This window comes from Lissotriton helveticus, chromosome 10 (assembly GCF_964261635.1).
Source record: "Lissotriton helveticus chromosome 10, aLisHel1.1, whole genome shotgun sequence".
NCBI classification, from domain to species: domain Eukaryota; kingdom Metazoa; phylum Chordata; class Amphibia; order Caudata; family Salamandridae; genus Lissotriton; species Lissotriton helveticus.
The window spans coordinates 278129084-278147286 of record NC_136071.1 but is presented as its reverse complement, the minus strand read 5'-3'; positions in this window follow the sequence as shown (position 1 = coordinate 278147286).

The window sequence follows — 18203 nt, the reverse complement described above, 5'->3', positions numbered from 1 at the left end:
CTATACATGGAAAATAAAAGGTGAGCTCTTCTGGAAAATGAAAGGACAATATTTTAAACAGAAACTTTATTATCACAGCATCTGAGAGGGGTTTATTTTCAGTCTATCATTAAACAGACTCTTTTGAAGACACTGAATGTCATACTCACCATCTTTGAGATTTCTACTCTCTCAGGCTACTATAATTTAGTTAACCTACAGCTCCTCATATTAACGTCATTATTTGATGAAATAATTAAGACGTCTCAACCCTCATTCATTGTGGTCAGAGCTCCTTCTGGATTATTTATTAGCAGTGCTGCTACTGTTGTCTTATACAATGCTTTATTAATTTCTGGTGCTTATAGCTTTTGGACTGAGGTGTCTTTTTTCCACCTATTTGTGCCCATTCACTTTGCAAAACATTTACAATGTATTGATATGACCATTTATTTATGAAACATTTTCAATTTTTTGGGCTTCTTGCATCTTATAGTCATCAGTGTTTCCTTATGTAGTGTACTCTGAACTACTTCTGATATATAATTTTGTATTGGATGTGTCACTGCTACTATAGTGTTCCTTACAAAGTGCAAATACAGTGCTTGCTCTGCTGGGGGCGTGGTCTGGCCACACAGGAAGATGGCCGCCTGAACGTTGAGCTCCGCTGAGGGTGGAACTTCAGATGGAGGCGGTGCTTTCTTCAAAGCGTCTAGGACTTCAGCACTAACGTTTTTATTCAGCGGAATGTGACGGTGGCTGCTAGGCTGATTTTCGCAAGTCTTTGTACTCGCTAACTGTCTGTTTTCTCTGTCAGGGTATTTTCTTCAAGGGGTGCGTGCTCGGCTCACCTGACAGACGAAGCCCCGGCTTTTGCTTAGCTGATATGCTCCTTTCTATCTTCATGTGGGGCCCATATAATCGAGCGCGCAGCTGGTACAGTCACACTCTTTGGCTCTTGCTCCACGCTACATCCTGAAAAGGCCTCTCAATAACTCATATGCTCATTACTGTGTTGGTAGAGCTGAAGCACACCATTTTCACCTCACATGGAGTCATTTTACTGTGACTGGAAAACACCAAGAACTCTGATATGCTCCTTTATAGACTAATCTGCTCACAACTATGTTATTCCTTGACAAGCTTCTGCATGCCTCATTAGAGCCCTATTAATTCAATTTTGCCAGCAATATTTTAACATAAGGCATTCCTTTATATGTACATGCTTGTCTGGATCTTTAATACACCGCATTAAATAACTGCTCCTCCTGCGTCAACTATTTGTGACGCATCCATCATTTTGAGGCCTTTTGCACCTTGTTGCACCTGCAGTGTCTCCTCATGCGGCTATTCCTAATATAATGCACACTATGCTGACAGCCACAGTAATTTTCATATTGATGGTATATTAACAATTGCTATGTCTTTTCTTGTATGAAACTTTATTAATACATTGTGCTAATTCTGTTATGTAACAATTACATTTATTGAGTCACAAAAGCAATAGTGCTATTGATAAAGTGAGGGTACAGTAATTGTACGTATATGTGATATATACCATTGTTATAATCTAGGTACGAGATCCTGTACTACCCTTTTCTTTCTACTAGCATCAACAAACAACCTTCCAAATGCCTAATAATAAGACTGAGAACAAAAATGTTAAGCAACCTCTCTTTGCACAAGTCCTTAAGCAATCACAAAGTGTAGCTACAAAAGGTTCAACCTCATCAAAGTCCAACCCGTCCGTGGCCACTTCCTCTACAATATCAGGAGAAATAATGGATTGGATTTTGCAAGAAGTATCCACTATCAGCCATCGTCTGACAGATATTTCTTCTCTCGCCGCAGAGACCAAATCCATCCGAGCAGAGATTGTGCAATTTAATGCTAAAACGGTTGAACTAGACCAACGCTTATCAATGGTAGAACTCAAACTCAACTCCACACAAGTTAAAGATCAAGATCTCTTGCTTCTACGCAGTAATCTCATTGATTTAGAAGACCGCAGCCGAAGAGACAATCTCAGTTTTTTTGGTTTTCCTGAAAGGATTGAGGATCAGATTGCCAGACTCTTCCTATGTAATGTTCTTCCGAAGCTTCTGGGCATATCCTTCAGTCCGCCATTGGAAATCCAACGTGCGCATCGTATAGGCGCTCCACGTACTGCCTCAGATTCTCGGCCACGACCCCTCATCGCTTGTCTCTTGAGACATGAGCAAGTGCGTCAAATATTAATAGCTGCATACACACAAGGCTCATACATCTATGATGGTCATGAAATTCGCATTGCAGCTGACTTCTCACGTGAAACTAATGAAAAGAGAAAGGCTTTCCTCTCTATGAGGCCACAACTGCGGAGTGTGGATATCAAATATGGTTTGTGTGATCCTGCCCATTTTCGCATCACTAAAAATGGCGAATCCAAAGACTTTTGCAATCCTAATGACCTAAAACACTTTGTGGATACACAACGCATTCAACACATGGAAATTCAACATACCTCTACTGAACAGTCTTCTTACAGATCTCAACATCTTTCACTGCTGTCAGACACTCGGCAACCTAATCCTAGCGAAGTTCGCCATAGAGGCAGAGAAACTGAACGATCACTCCATAGTCGTGAGGACAAAATGTTTGCCCTTCAGTCTGTATCTGCCTTCACACAGGGTTTGTATAGAGACAAATCCCGATCTCCCTTAAAATCTTCTTCAGGAGAAGTATGACTATCATAATGTTAGTATTCTACTACTGTCATGATTTACAGTTCACGTCTTCTTTATAGCTCTTTTTTAGCTCTACACATCAGAGATTACCTTCTGATTGGTTGTAGGAGTACTCACCATCTGTAATTTATTCCAATGTGCTATTAATTTGTGTTCTACATAACTTCCTTGAAATTTGCCTCGGATGACGCATGACCTTTGTAGCATCCATGCTTCGATACAGATATGTTTGAGGTTTCATATCTTCTAAATATTTATTTTCTAGGTTTTCATATTAGAATTTACCTACTATAGTGGTATCTCTCTGTTTTATTCACGTAATTATCTTCCCTGATTGCATCTCTCCTGAGGCGGAAGCCGGGAGGCCAAACCCTTGATTCTAAAACTATTACCTGAAACTGACAAGCGCCGCTTTTAATAGCGCTTAGCGCCTTTTAAAAACACTTTACTTGCTGTTTTAATCGTGTCACTGTGATTATTGTGTTTAATTTGTGGCAGAAGCCAAATTGCACCTTCTGACCGGAGCGAGTCGCTTTCTCATGCAGAATAATTGCATGACTTGAAGCTTCTCAAGGCTCCCGGTCTCCCTTAGCAACACCCCTCGAGGCACTCACTTCACGGGCGCCATATTTGAAGGGGGATTGGACAGCGCTCTAGTGGCTGGGCGACTTGGCCCCAACCACTACAAAATGAAGTCCTCATCTCGTCCGCGCAGCGGGCGGGCGCAGCGGGCGCGCCGATGGCGCGCCGGAGGCGCGCCAGAGGCAAGCCCGTCTGGGCCCGTCCGGGCCAGTCCGGGCACAGGGCCATCCACTATGCCCAATTTCCATCATCACCGAATTGTTCACTCTCGGGACTACCTCTTACAATTCGATACAGCCTCACCTACCATTACCCCTTCACCCCCGCCATCGTGCCAACCACCCCAGACAGTCACTTGTCACTCACCTTACATTTTTAGCCTAGCCCTTCTCAATTGCAGATCCGCTTGTAAACACTCTTTAGAAATCAAAATCCTAATCCAAGATATTAATCTGGACATACTTTTCCTTACGGAAACTTGGTTTACATCCCATTCTGAAGCTGACATGGTGAATATGCTACCCAATGGTTACCTGATACAACATCTTAATAGACCTAAGGGAAAAGGAGGCGGTATAGCGATTGTCTACCGTAACTCCATTAATTGCAGGATACAAGAAGGAGGAATCGATGACTGCGAAAGCACACTCTTTTCCCTCCAAATTACTCCTAATAAATCCCTTTCGGGCACCCTCATATACCGACCACCTAGTAATTTAGGTAATTTTGTAGGCTCTCTCCTTGACTTTACGACCTCATCCTGCACCACAACCTCCAATCTTATCCTGCTGGGTGACCTGAATCTCCACTTTGAGGATAGATCAGACAGCACCGTAAAGGACATTATCTCCGAACTCAAATCACTGGACTTACACCTCTTAAATTCGGAGGTAACCCACATCAAAGGTCATCTCTTAGACCCTATTTTCTCCAATCTACCGAAAATAGAAATACGACCAACTCTTCCACTACCATGGTCGGATCACTTCCTCATTCCATTTACCTGGCAAATTGACCCTAACACCCCCCTAATGTCATCAATAAGAGAACATGACAGAATTTGGTCCAAACTCTCACTTGAACGTTGGACTCAAGAATTGATAAGCTCGGCCCCCACTGCTCTCCCCGATCCCATAAAAGCTGACGAAAACTTCACCAAATGGCTCACATCCACTCTGGATACAGTTGCTCCCAAAAAAATCATAACTAAAAAAACCACCACCTTCAAATCCCCATGGTACTCTCAAGAATTGAAAAACCTTAGAAAAATCTGTAAGATCAAAGAGCGGAACTGGAGGAAAAATTGGGACCCTATTATTAAAGATGAATATAAAAAAGCTATAAGAACCTACAAAGTAGCTCGAAAATCAGCACAATCATCCTTCTTCAATGAAAAATTAAAAAATGCATCCAACTCTTCCAGAGAGACCTATAAAATCTTTAAAGAGTTACTCAAAACCCCTAATCCACCCTCCTCTGAGCAACCCACAACCTCCAGATGCAATCAAATTGCATCCTTTTTTCAGAATAAAATCATCAATATTTTACAAACCCTCCCACCCATAACAAACTATGAACCCCCTGAGGAACAGGTGCTCCCCTCAACTGGCCCGACCTTAGATAGCTTTCACCTACTGTCCAATGAAGACTTCTTGAAAACTCTTTCAAGCATGAAAAGTGGCTCACCCACCGATCCTGCCCCCATCCGTATCCTCAAACAAATTGGCCCTGTCATTTCACACCTAGCAACAAATCTTATCAATGCCTCCCTCATTCAAGGAATAGTTCCCCCAAACTGGAAACATGCGATCGTCAAAGCCCTTCAAAAAAAGCCAGGCCAGGACCCTTCAGATTTCTCGAACCTGCGCCCAATCTCTCTCTTACCAGGTATGAGTAAGATTGCAGAGAAACTAGTCAACCAGCAACTATCTAACTATCTTGAAAGCAACAATCTCCTACGCCCATCACAAACAGGTTTTCGCCCCGGCCAGGGGACAGAGACCGCCCTGGTAAAGGTAGTCGAGGAAGCCAGATGCATCTTGGATTCAGGGGGATCGGTTTTACTGATCCTCCTGGATCTAAGCGCTGCATTTGACACGGTGGACCATAAGATCTTGATCCAGCGACTTCTCAACCTGGGGGTGAGAGACAAAGCACTCAGCTGGCTTTCTTCGTTCCTGAAGAATAGAACCTTCCAGGTCTGTGAAGGCAATATAAAATCGGACCCATTTCACCTCCAGTGTGGGGTTCCACAGGGCTCTTCATTGAGCCCTACATTGTTTAACACCTACATGGCCCCCCTGGAGGATGTGGTAACTCCCTTTGGGATAAAAGCTGTAACATATGCCGACAACACCCAAATGGTTGTGTCTTTCTCCCTTGAAGGTGAAAAAATAAAAAACCTCCATGACTGTCTTGAGGGAATCTACGAGTGGATGTCTAAATCAAGGTTAAAACTCAATGGCTCCAAGACTGAGCTTATGCTGCTGGGTCACCAATTGTCACTTCTCCCGTCCGCCATGTGGCCCTCCTGCCTAGGTCCCCTTCCTCAGCCCAAGACGGAACTAAAGAGTTTAGGCTTCTGGATAGAACAGGATCTATCTATGAAGACACAGGCCAAAAAAACTGCTGGCACCTGTGTCGGCCTACTCCGCTCAGCCAGGAAAATTCTCCCTCTACTCCCTGTACAATCTCAAAAACTACTTATACAGGGACTTATACTATCGAGGTTAGATTATTGTAACGCCCTCTTCCTGGCAGCCCCAGAGGCTACCTTTAATGCTCTTCAAAGAACACAGAATGCCGCTGCTCGGATGCTGACAGGAACACCTCGGAGACTCTCTGCCAAACCAGCACTAAAAGCACTCCATTGGCTGCCGATTCGAGAAAGAGTTATATTTAAGGCCCTATGCACCACCCATAGGGCCCTGCAAAACCTAGGTCCACCAATGCTGAAGACCATGATATACCCTTACAAACCCAACAGGCCCCTCCGCTCCTCTCAAAGGAACCTGGCTACGGTCCACAGAGCAAAGAAAGCCCGCACTGGAGGACGCCGATTCTCGGTTACAGCCGCTACTCTTTGGAACGCGCTTCCAACTCAGCTTCGGGCCGAACCCAACCACATGAAGTTCCGAAAATTACTCAAAACGCACCTCTTCCCACAATAAAACTTCTTTCTTTTTTCCCTTTTCCCCTCCCCTTTCCTCTCCTCAGCTGTATATGCAATCTCAGCGCTGGGACGCTCATGGGCAGCCATGCGCTATACAAATCCTGCTTTCATTTCATTTCATTTCATTCAATTTAGAATGGTTACAGGATTATTTATTATTATATTTCATATTACTTACCCTGACCTATTGTTCAATTTCAATATGTAATGTATTTACTTGTATTTACATTTTGGAATGATAGTGATTTTACTGCGGCCTCTCACACCTCATTAGCTTTGATCTCCTCCCTTTTAATTAATTTATATTGAATATGTTACTATTATATATTAGATGTTATCTCTATTAGCACATTTTGTGCTTCTCATTATCTATTTATTAATATTTTTATTTCTATTTGTAACTTAGTTTATATGTCTAGTTTTGAAATGTTATGTATTTAATACCTATTGTATATTATCCATAGTAATATAGAGATTTTGCTGTACTTCCTTTATGCCTTATCAGCCTTCACTTTCCCCTATACCTAAGTCATTGTTAAATATGTCTTCACTATGCATTAGATACTGTCTCTAGTTATTCTTGTATGTCTTAATGTATTCATATTCCTCTCACTATTTATTTAATAATGTTCCTATCTATTCTCATATTTAGGTCTACTTCCGTATCTTATATATATTTGTTCTTTTCTAATCTCCTTTCTCTACCCTATTTCTGTACCTGTCTATTATTGAGTTTGCATATATTTGATATTTCATTATCCATTCTATTATCTTTCTTTTTCCTTCTCAATTACTTTTTCCTTTCACTTTTTTTTCTGTTCAATCATCTTTCTATTGCTATTTATTTCTAAGTTTATACTATTCCGATTAATTTATGTGCATTTATTGCCAAATATGTCTTATTTATAGTTGTAAGTTACCAGCTAAATGTTATGCATTTTGTGACTATGATTATTTATCAATTGTATTTATGCATCTTTCCCATATATTCTTATTCATAAATGTTTCCTTTTATTCTATTTAGTTTTATTTATAATTATATTTATTGTTATATACATTTCATTCATAGCTGCAATTTGTAATACTTTGTTCCAGATTTTAGGTTGTATTTAGGTAATAATTAACTCATCTCTCTTCAACAATAAATAATGTATTTATTTGGGCAATATTTTTTAAGAATTTTGAGGGGCTCGCAGAAGTTACACTCACCCCCACCCCACCACCCTGCCGGTAGAGCTGACAAATATCCACAAACTGACATTTTGTGGGTTTTCATACCTGTAGTGAATTGCAAAAAATGAAGTCCATGGCACAGTACCCATTTTGCGGGAAAAAATGTCCACTAGAGCTAGTTTTTTACCGTAAATACTTAGGGCAGAGGTAGCATGATGTAGTCGGGCCAAGTCTGGAATGCCAAAGTTCCAGAGGCAGTTGTAATGGAAGTGTTGGATTTTGAGGTACCATTGAGGCGATCTACTGCAAGCATGCCGGTTTTGCCTCATGACGTGGAACCCTGACGTACATCCCTTAGAGGGGCAACATGGACCCCATATTGCTATAAGCTCCTCTTGATTCTGCATGTGCACCACAGACTAAAGAGCTGTATGACGGAAGTGTTATTTGTAATAAGTTTGTTAAGTGACTGTGCTGTCGCCAGTTCACCTGTTTACTGTGCTAGAAATGAGGGTGTCCATCTGGATCGCAGGTACAACTGCTGCTACTGAGCCAGTTCTGGGCTGGCCTCAGTGAAATGTTGACATTGGAACAAAGTCAGCGGCACCCACATTTTTCCTGCACTGTGTTTAGAGCAACCAGTGGGAACTGCTCCCAGGAAGCAGCAGTGGGGTGGGGAAAGAGAAAGCGGTGGTGTAAAAAAAAAAAAAAAATCACAGTAGAGTAACGGAAAATTGAAAAAAGCAGTAAGGTTCTGCACTTATGCGTTGCAGTTTGTATGCAGCTCTTTGATGCTATATTAGAATTGTTACTTGTGGCCTGCAGGTCACAGGTAGATAGTTGTCTGCATTAAAAGCAGCATCCCTCTGAGCTATCTATGAAATAGAAATCGGTGACCTGCTTTTTTTTGTTTTAACACGTTCTGCTCTACGACAGGCACATGAACCCTCTATTCTTTTTTGTGAAGAGTCAAACCTGTGACCAGATCATCCACATATTTCTTCAGCAAGTGCACTAACCACCTGAGTTATCTTACTGTTACTATTTCCTGGAGATTGCTGTGAAGGCAAATATCTCTCTACCCTAACACCAACGATATTTTAAAAGGCAGTCTGTTGTCAGCAATTAAGCAAGCTAGAACCGCTTTAGTATTGCATTGAGCTTGGGGCTGAGTATTTAAGCATACATATGCAAGTTGACTGTCAGACCCGCCCCATTTTCTTCTGCCACCCTGTGCCCTTCCACCCACTTATTGAAAGGGTTCTCGGATATATTTTTTTACATTTCCTGTCCAGCCTGTTAATCGGGCTGATCTGGTTCCCGAGCTGAATAAGGTGTCAATGTCGGGTCATATTTCATTTCGTAGGAAGAATATGTCGGTCTGTGCAGAACTCCTCAGGCTGCCGAACTCCTCAGGCTGCCCTAAAACGGCAGACAGGCTCCAGTGCGGTGAGTTCACTGGTTCACCTTGTGCTGCCTGAGGCTTTATTTACAGCGCACACAGCCCCATCACTAATCAAATAGGCCGCGTGGAAACACTGCGTTAAAGGCTTTTAACGCTTAACCCTGCATGTGAGGCATGAGGTAATACATGTTCAAGGGTACTGCGGATCGTGTTATTTATTTATATTTTTAAAGGCAGACGCTCTTTGCTTCACTACTCATTTATGAGTTGACTGACGAGTTCTAAACTGTTTTTGAAGTGTTTTCTTGTATTTATTTTTGTAAAGTTATGTTTCAAAGGACCAAATTTAAGTACACATTTTAATGATTTTGTAAGGTGTGTATTTTTTGATCTTTTTTACTGGCACTAATATAAAAAAGATTACGGCTCTGCCTGGCTCAACAAATCCTCTGTTTTAACTTAATATAAAACAAGCAGCAGGGAAAGCGTTCGCTTTCACTTTCGCTTGAAAAACAAAGAAGCCCGCAAGTGGCGCGCGCGCGCCACTGCGAGCCATGTGCTTTCAAATATCACGCCCGTGTCTGGGCACGATAATTGAAACCACATGGCCTATTGGTGTCTATTACGCGCACCAAGCGTGTAATAGACACCAATATGCCATGGGCGGAGCAATGCACCCGCCTTTGGCCAATTGCGTGCAGTCTTTTATAAAAAGACGCACGCAAAGGCAAATCAGGTAGCACAAAAGGAAAAGCACACGCACAAGCGTGTGCAATTCCTAGGTCTGTGCTGAAACCCCATTTTTCAGGTACTAAATGTCTCGCGCTGCACGGGCAAAGCTGCGCACTGAAACGCTAGGCGCGAGACCTAAAAAGGGCATTTGAACTTCTAAATGAATTTTAAAAAACTACTTCCGGGCTGGCACTTGTGCTGCACGATAAGCTTCTTCTATTAAGAAATGTTCTTCTCATGAGAGACAACAGTTAACAACAGTCACAGAATGTTGTCATGTTCTCGTATTCAATGACAATGTCAGTAGGATGTTGGAGTAGTTCTACTTGAATAGTGTCTCTTGGTGTAACAGATTGTCCAGCAGCAAAAGTTGAGGCTTCTTGGTCTTTTTCCTGCTGTTTCTTACGTAGCTCTGCCTGAACAATGTTCCTTGGATGTATCACCCTTAGATGTTTCTTTAGCATCCTTCCCTGCCCGGGTACATGTAAATGATCACACCACACACTGAGCTGGTTACTATTCATCTTTATTCCTCAGAGTGTAACGGTTTACTGCCCATACTATGTTGTGAGTTTTCTTGACCACACCCCATCACTTACGTCACTATTCTACAGAGCCCGCCATGGATGGACCAGAGGGGTCTGGGTATCTCTAACATGCACAACACTACATCTCCCTCTTCCTAAATACAAAAAGACAAAAAAAACATATACATCATTACTCCTAAATGAGTCATCAAGGTGCTTGAATCAATCTTCCAGATCTCGTTGCATGAGGTAGGTTGAGAAGACATAGGAGAGGCATCTGCAGCAGGCACAGATGACACAGTCACAAGTGCAGTCTTTGGGCTCTCCTAACTCCCAAATGGAAGGGTCTCACTCTGAATGTCTGAAATCAATGATCCTTGCGGCAGGTGTTTGAAATAAGAAGCATCTCTTGTGATGGGCCATGTGTTCTGTGTTAGTCAACACCCTCAGTTGGTCAGCACCAAGAGGAGCATCACACTTGCGTTTCCGCTTCTGCCGAAGAAGACTTGGTCTCCTCTTTTGTACACAGTAATCCGAGCATTGCCAATAGATCTTTCAGTGGTCCATTTTCTCATCCACGAAGATTAAAGCGAAGAGATTATTTGAGTTCAAGTCGTTCCAGCACAGTGCACAGCACAATCTTCTTGGCAGTGCGCATAAATCGCTCTATTACACCATTCGCGTGGGGCCAGAGAGGTGTGCTTTTCTAATGCTTCACATTTTGGTGAATGAGAAAATCTTTCAAATTTAAATTCTCAACTATTGAAAGGCCGTTCAGTGCTAGATTCCAAAACTGAAGGAAGACTCTATGTTGCAAAAATGATTTCTAATCTTTCAGTGACTCTATCATGAGTGATTGATGACCGATCCTCCACAAGAGAAAAATAGGAGTATTCCTCAACAATTACTAGTAGATGATGACCATTCTCAAGGGTACCCAAGAAATCAATTGCAAACTTCTCCCATGCATGCATTTGGAAGATCAGACATGTTTAACGGATATGAGGTCGTTTTGGAGGACAAGACGAGGGAACCACACTCGGTCACGTAGAGCTCGTTTAGTAGCAACAACTCTATGATGTCCCTCATATGCCGGTTCAATGACCTGTTGTCTCAGGTATAACAATTCTCGACCCATGTAGTATAATGTCTTCTGGGGTAACTGAATGTGCTTGCTGCACATTTTTGTATTTCTGGTATTCAAGGTTATCATGAAGAGGTTGAGTATGTTTTCTCTAAAATTGATGTGTAATAATGTCTTTGAGTATTAGCAAATCTCTGCCAGTGGTCCTGGCAGCAATGATTTGTTCCACTGATATGGCAGCGGAGGTACTGGATTTGACAATGAAGTTAACATACACATCAGCCACTGTAGGAGTGCTGCCATGACAGAGTATTGGTACACATGAGAAGTAGTAAGCAGGGTTTTGATCTTTTCCTGGATAATGCATGTTACACCTGGCATCCTTGACGTGGTTTCCCCTGTCTTTTTGCCTGTACCTCCTGTATTTTATGACTGTGTGCTAGATTTTGTTTTTGTTGGTTTAGATACTCTGGGCACTCTGCCACTGCTGATGAGTGCCAAAGCGCAAATTGTGATTATGATTGATTATCCATTATTGGTCTATTTGATTTACTTGTAAGTCCCTAGTAAAGTGCACTGTGTGTGTGCTCAGGGCCTGTAAATCAAATGCTACTCGTAGGCCTGCAGCACTGATCGTGCCACCCACACAAATAGCTTTTCAAATGTGTCTCAGACCTGCCACTACAGTGTCTACGTGCACAGTTTGTTAACTACCATGTCGACCTTGCAAGTGCACCCATTTGTCAGGCCTAACCTCCATTTGCCTTACAAGTCACCACTAAGGTAGGCCCAAGGTACCCCAATGGAAAGGGTGCGGTTTATGTGAAAGGAAGGACATGTAGTAGTGTGTCTTACATGTCCTAATATTGAAATACTGTGCATTTCATTTTTCACTATTTAAATGCTTTCTCTCCCCTGTGTTATCATTGGAGCTACCTTGTAAGATCTTACAAGTTTAACTTTCAGTTGGGAAGTGATAGAGATTTATAGGGTCCCTGAACTCAGAATTTAAAAATACATTGTTTAGTGAAGTTAGTTTTTAAATTGTGTGTTTGAAAATGCAACTTTTAGAAAGTGGGCATTTTCTTGTTAATCATATTGTGCCTCTGCCTGCCTGTGGAATCAACATCTGGTTTGTAGCTGACAGGGAGTGTTTTGTGCATGCACTCTAGACAGTCACACAAAGGGGAGCTGCGGTGTTTCCCACCTATTGTGATGCATCTGCTTAGACTAGAGTGTTGGGAGGAGTTGTCACTAACAACTGACTTGGCTGTGGTTGCCTTTCACAATGCTGTCTCCACATCCTGCAGTGTGCCTGGCACACAGGATAGAACTGGTTTTGGTGAGCCAGATAGACTTTCTTTCAGATGTTCTGACTTCAAAGGGTAAAGTTCGACACCCTCAGACCGAGTCATCCGGAATTTAACACATCTTTTCCCCTTACAGTTCAGAGTCCATGCAACACTTCTTCTATGTAAAGAGAACTGCATTGCCTCCCCACGGATTCAGGAATCAACACATCCCTGTGTTTTCCAGCACCTCACCCATCTGTGGCTGTTTTGTTTGGTCAATTTGGATGCATCCTAATGTACTGCAGGAAAAACACCCGCATCCAGTTTTTTATGGACAGAATTGTTAAACCCTTGAAAAGGGGATATTTTGATAAATGTATGTTAGAGTTTTGTTGTTTTGGTCTTGTTTGGTTTGAATAAAGATACTTTATTTGTCTAAACTGGCGTGGTTTCCATGTGTAGTGTTTTCACTGTGTTTCTGTGTGTTGGGTACAAATGCTTTACACATTGCCTCTGGGATAATCCTGTCTGCTCGTGCCAAGCTACCAAGGGGTGAGCAGGTGTTATCTAGGTGTGTAACTCCCTTATCCTGACTAAAAGGAAGAGTTCCTACTTGGACAGGGTGCAACACCCTGCCAACTAGAGACCCCCATTTCTAACAATTCACAATCGTTAAATCATACTATTACAGTTGCAACCCCCAACTGTCAATGCGAGAAGGCATCTTGGCTTTAGGATTGCCAAAAAGGGTGAATAATGCTTGGTGGTCAGTGGCAACTGAGAAGTGCTTTCCATACACAAGTCAACACCACAGAAAGGTTTTCTTTTTCAGGCTGTGAATAAGTATGTTCCTGCTAGCATAGGTAACAACGTGTCTTGGTGCATTAGAATGCCCATTGTGCTGGGCAAGTATGGCACCTATACCCACTGGGTTGGTATCAACAACAGTCTCAGTTTCTAGTTTCGGATCAAAGTATGCCACTTCAGTGGCATTCTCAATCACATATTTGATTTTCTTGAAGCTTTGTTCACATTCACGTGGCCATTGAAATGCAACATTTCATTTTTGTTAAGTCTCTCAATGGGGCACTTACAGTGGCAAAGTCACGTATATACCTTAAACAGTAACTGGCCATATCAAGGAAGGATCAAAGCATAGTTACATCTTGTGCTGGAGAAGTGGATGACACAGCCTGTATTTTATATGAATCTGGAGTCACTCCCCCATCAGAGACGTTTTTATCAAAGAACTTGAGCTATGCTTTATGAAACTCACACTTTGCTGCCATTTATATCAAAACCTGCATCAGCAAGTATACAACACACTTTTGTAAGAACTTTCTCACATTCCTTCTGGTGGCCCTGTAAATCAGTATGTCATCTCTGTAATTGAAAGCATTTGTGACTGGCTGTATTATGCGACGAATAACATCCTGAAAGAGTGCTGCAGCTGATGACACTGCAAAATGTAGTCTTTTATATCTAATTAAACCAACATGAGTCGAAAAGGTAGTAATGTATCTGCAATTGTCTTCCAGTTTGAGTTGGTGATACCCTTTGGTCGAATCAAGGTGGAAAAAGACTTTGGCTCCATTTAGCTGTGTGATCATCTCCGAAATATGCAGACCTAGATCTCAATCTTTTTCAATCACTTTTTAGTTTGGCATATGTCAATGCAGATGCGCACTGCTCCTCCGCTATACTTCTTAGGCACTACCATTATGGGTGACTCCCATGGCATCGGACTAGTGGATCACACGGTGATGTAATGCTTTAATAGCATGTCAAGTTCATTCTCATCAGCCTCTTGTAAATAAAGCGCATTTCGATGATGTAGCTGAGCAACAGGACGGATGTCTTCATTTATGTGAAGCTGCACTTTCATTGTCTGAAATCTTCCTAGTCCATGAAACAAGAACGGAAACTGATTCACTATTTCATGACAGGCACTGATGTTGTAGTTTACAGAAATCAGCCCCATGTCAGCAACAGTGCTGAAACTGACTAAACATGCACTCAATGAAGTGCCTGGCCGAACATAAATTGGTGCTTTGAATTCTGTCTTTTTATGCTTCACAGTTGATATAAATGAACCTTGACTTTACAGTGACGTCAAAGCAGCACTTGTATCCACTTTGGTTTTCAACAGGGTTAAACGGGATACTGGAGACAGTACATTGTACTTTTCCGCTGGCATAATGTTTATCTACGCACCACTGTCTAGGATAAAAGATATGGAGCGCCCATTAACCTTCAGTATGATTTTGGGACTGTGTCTAAATTAATTTCGCAATATCACTTGTCGATCCCACTTCGACCGGCATTCTTCTTTGCAAGAAGCTAATCCCACATTTGCAAGTTTTCCAGTGGTCTAAAATAACATCGCACACCCATCTTCCTCACTGTCGCTTGACAATGACAGTGTCGAACTTTTAGATGAGGAATTTGATGTCGGTCACTTTCTACTTGCCTCAACTGATGTTGTCGCTTGGTCTTTTGGGTGTGGTGGAAACATCTCTGGAACTTTCTGGCATCAATTTAGTTTTCTCAACGTGATGCACATGATCTTTCCTTCACTTTGCAATGCATTACAAAACGATTCTCTTTCCTGCAACCTTTACATATCTGTCCAGTTGCAGGACATTTGCCTTCAAAACACCATTTCTTTTTTGTAGGAGACATTACTTTGTGGCCTTCTATCTTGTGTTTTGGCTTCCTTTCCACATTCAGTGCTATTTCATTTCAGGCCATTCCAGCCTCTATGTTAGCAGCTAGTCTGTCAGCTCTTACTTCCGCTCTCGCAGCCATGTGTACTCACTCCAAGCTGAGTGTCTCTTTTAGCATTTGTCGTCAGAAGGAATCAGAGAGACAACCATCTATCAATCTTAGATGCATGGCCTCTTTATCATTGAACTTGCAATGATTTATGAGTGAATCAAATCTTTCTACAAACTCATACATCATTTTACTAGCTTTCTGCCTTTTTTTTTTCAGAACAGATTTTATTATGTCGCTAAAGCATTACAAATAGGACACTGTCCCCCATGTACCGAAGGCCCAGTGAGCAAGTAAAATATTCAACACATAGTAGCATTGCAATCAACATTTTGAGATGAAAGAATCCTCACCAACTTCCTTCCCCCCACACCCTCCCCGATCCTTCCCTCCCGGATCCAACCCCCCCCTCCCCTCTCCCCCCGGCACAGTGTCAACATGGTTCAAAGTAAAAACTCTTGAAATCACAAACAGTGTGTAGCCCTCCTCACCCAGGATCAACCTGCAAATGCTCTACATCAGAGTCTCGTGGCGCTGGCGGTTCCAGCCAAAGCCCTCTATATTCTGCCCAACGCTTCCATATTTTAAAGTGTTTTCGGGGGCAGCCTCTGGCTTCAAAGACCGGACGTTCCAGTCCCATGGAAAAGTCCAACCCTCTCTTCCACACCTCTATTAAGGGAGCCCTGGGGTCTTTCCAGGCTCGAGCTACATCTCTCTTGGCCACCGTGAGGCCCAGAAGCAGTAGATGGCGTTTATAAACATTGCCACCGACCTGTTCCATTACATGAAGAAGGCCCAGCTTCGGGGAGCGGGGGAGGTCCCAGCCCAGTACCTCGGACAGGCAATCCCACACACCAGTCCAGAACCGTGTCAGCCTCACGCACGACCACACTGTATGTAGAAAAGTGCCCACCGTGCTACCACACCGCAGGCACTCAGGGGAGGCAATCAGACCAGCTCGCCATAATCGTTCTCGGGTATAATAGGCGCGATGCAAATATTTAAACTGATTGAATCGCAGGTGCACTGCAACAGCCGCCCCTCGTTGAGCCTCCAAGGCCTCCCTCCAGTCATCCTCCTCCAAGGTACCAATATCTTCCTCCCACACCTTGCGTAGCTTATCTAGTGAAGAAGAACAGTGCGTAACCAGAGTTTGGTATATATTGGAGATTTTCTTATTTCCCAATTCCCCCATAAACACCTTGGCCTCAAGGGGACTAAATTCGGGTAGCGTGTCCAAGCCTATCAAAGAGGGGGATAAGGCATGACGGAATTGTAAATATGTATAGAATTGGGTCTGTGGCATATCGTATTCTTCTCTCAGGGTCTGGAATGTTTTGAGGGTCGGGCCTTTCATAACGTGGCCCAATGTCGAAATGCCAATGGCATCCCAGCCTCGGAACCGTTGTAGGGCCGCAAGCTCCGGTAAACGTCCATTGTGCCACAGCGGCGTTTCCTTTGTTAATGTATTCCACCATCCCATATGGCATAAGGCTCCACGCCACACGCGGAAAACCACTTGGGTAACCATTGGGAGTCTTTTCCGGTTGCCTGCCGAGTAAAGGATGGTATAAGCGTATCTGGGTCCATCAGGTACCTTTCAAGGGCATATGCCGGGTCTCCTCGGTCCCCATACCACCAGTCATTTAGCACAAGAAGGTGGGACACCTGGTAATAGGACAAAATGTCCGAAGTCGCCAGACCTCCACAATACGTGGAGAGGAAACAGGTGCGGGGCGCCACTCTGGCCACCCCACCGGCCCAAAGAAACTGACCCAGAGCAGAGTTCACTTGTCTAAACCATTGCGGCGCAATTGGGTATGGATGATATTGCAACTGGTATAGAAGGCGCGGGAGAGCCACCATCTTAAAAATGGCTGAGCGGCCATATATATTCAGGGGCATCCTGGACCATATTTTCATATCTGACCGTACTCGGTCCCAAACAGGCACCACATTGCGGGTCCAAGCGATCCCCGGAACATCCGTTAGGAATACACCTAGGTATTTGATGCCGCCCGCCGCCTCCTGCAGCGCCGACGCCCAAGGTCCATGCCCTCCGCGTCCACCCAACACCCACAGCGTGGATTTACGTGTATTCAAGTGCAGGCCAGATACCTCCCCAAATACCCGCATTATTTCGAGAACTCTGGGTCCTGATTTATTCATGTCTGTGAGGAAGAAAAGGACATCGTCCGCATACAGTGCAATCCGATCGGACGGTCCCCGCACCCACTCAAGTCCCCGCATCTGCGCGTCCATTCTCACCCATGCCGCCAGCGGCTCCATGGCCAGGGCGAATAAATAGGGCGATAGGGGGCAGCCCTGTCGGGTGCCTCGGCCTATGGGGAAGGGGTCTGAAGTCGCTCCCGCTATCCTCATCAACGCCGTCAGATCTGTGTAGAGCAAGTGTAGATACGAGTGGAAGCGGGGCCCAAGGTTCAGGCGAGCCAGAAGTGCACGGAGATAGACCCAGCTTACGGAATCGAACGCTCTATCAATGTCAGCCAGGAAAAGCGCCGTCGGGATCTCGGCAGCCCGGGCCGCCTCTATCACCACCTGCGCGCGTCGGATGTTGTGCCATGTCGCCCTATGGGACATAAACCCGGCCTGGTCGGGGTGAACCAGATCCGTAATGTACGGGAGGAGGCGATTGGCCAGGGCCTTTGCCAATATTTTTGCTTCAACATTCAGGAGCGAAATCGGCCTGTACGATGTGTGCTGCTCCGGGGGCCGTCCAGGTTTACAGAAGACAA